The following is a 1799-nucleotide window of genomic DNA, read 5'->3' as shown; positions in this document are numbered from 1 at the left end:
CAAGTACCTCATTCTCTTCTCATCAAATTGTAATTATCTTCACCCTGATGTTATTTATACAAAACGACCATCCCAAGATAGTTATGCCCACATGGTCAAAACCAAATGGAGACTTAAGGTATTATCTGATCAATTTTACCAGTTTTGACAACTGGTTAAGATAATTAGAGCAGGAGGAAAAGGATCTCTTTTTCTCAAAGTTTTGTCTTCTGGTCTAAATTGTTCATGTCACAGCTTTGTATCTTCTCTTTGCTTGATGGCTACACCTACGTTTTCTCAAGTCACAAAGCTTATTATCCAGGCAGCTTAGTAAATTTTCGGCTTTAGCCACCGTTTTTCCTGGGAAGAAAATTTTCATGGGTAAAATTATTCATTTTAGAGTATACAAGGCCAAAATTGACTCTGGCATTTTACTTTATGAGACCAAAGTTTGCATACAAAAGATCTACATACTATGCACATGTATTTTTAGTTTTTCTATGTAGCCTTCATAAAGCTTGGCAACTCCTTCCCCAAAGCCCTTAAATAATGCACTTGAATTTGAGATAGGTTAATTCAATAAAAGCTTTACTTTCTTTTCTGAAGGCACCTGAGTGACCAAATGCTGGCGTGTTATTGACACTGCCATAAAACAGTGTAATCTCACTCATTTATCAGTTTTTGCTCAGGAGGACCTGAAGCTGAGCTCATTTAGAAGCTGAATTATCTCTGGCCCTCAGAGCCAGATGGCAAGTTCCTGTGAAGGTGGGGGAATATTGCTTCCAGGAATTATTGGAAAGTAATCTCCACACCTGCCATAGCCTATGGAGCAGACTGATAAAAACAGAACATGCTACATTCCTCCCACCAACCCACAGCCCCAGACACTCCACAGCCAGAACCAAAGTCAGCGTGAAATGTAGAAGTGATCGCCCCCTGTGCTCACCAGTCCCATTTGACCCAAACTCTCACAAATACTAATTCTATATTTTCAAAAAGAAAAATTGGATTAGCTATCGCTTTCCATCCAGGTGCTTAAATAAGTCTTTTCTTCTTCTTGTCGTTATGAAACGGCATGGTCAAAGACAGAGAAGAATGGGAAACACTCATGGGTATGTTTACCAGAGTATTACTAAAGAGAAGGAATTACTTTGCTTCAAAGGTGGAGATTTACAATACCTGTATAATGTTTCTAAAGGGGATAATGAAAGGTTTGGCCAGAGTTCTACTTCTTATACTTATGGGGTTTTTTGACTTGTATGTATATGTTAAGCACACACACAAAATATATCTGTAATATATGTATCCCATATATCCTGCCTACCTCCTGGGGTTATCAAGAGAGTGATTCAATACTTACCTGGCAGGGGAAATACCGTGATCACGAAGGTGGTTTTCCCAGGGCGAGACTTATTCATTGCACTCCGGATGTGCTGAACCCTGCAATATCCCCAAACGTGGTAAACTCGACTACATAATTTGTGGTAGTGCGGGACTGCGTTCGCGCTTTCCCCTGTAAAGAAAAAAAAAGAGAGAAAGAGAGAGTGATTCATTCATTTTCTCACTTAATAACTGTGTTTGGTTGAAGGGATCCCAAAATGGAGAAGGCATGTTCTAGTTTCTAAAGGAATCCATCTTGGAGAAAGGATTAAATTATGTAATGATATGGATAGTAACTCATGGTGTTTAAGAAAGTTGTCATTGTGCTAATATGTTTTCATAATTGTGGACCTTTTATTTTCATCCAGAACTGCTAAATATAGGTGCTTTCAAAATTATTGGAGCAGGATGATTTATAGCAAAGACATATGCTGTGTTGG

General features: G+C 38.5%; 1 non-coding gene across 1 annotated transcript; it reads left to right on the top strand.

The window, feature by feature from the left end:
• Positions 1-1331: 1331 nt before the first annotated feature.
• Positions 1332-1495, top strand: LOC132373893 (U1 spliceosomal RNA). Its single transcript, XR_009505549.1, has one exon. It is a non-coding gene; the product is annotated as a U1 spliceosomal RNA (small nuclear RNA).
• The last annotated feature ends 304 nt before the right edge of the window (positions 1496-1799 follow it).

This window comes from Balaenoptera ricei, chromosome 10 (genome assembly GCF_028023285.1).
Source record: "Balaenoptera ricei isolate mBalRic1 chromosome 10, mBalRic1.hap2, whole genome shotgun sequence".
Lineage (NCBI taxonomy): Eukaryota > Metazoa > Chordata > Mammalia > Artiodactyla > Balaenopteridae > Balaenoptera > Balaenoptera ricei.
This window is presented reverse-complemented; position numbering and strand designations above follow the sequence as displayed.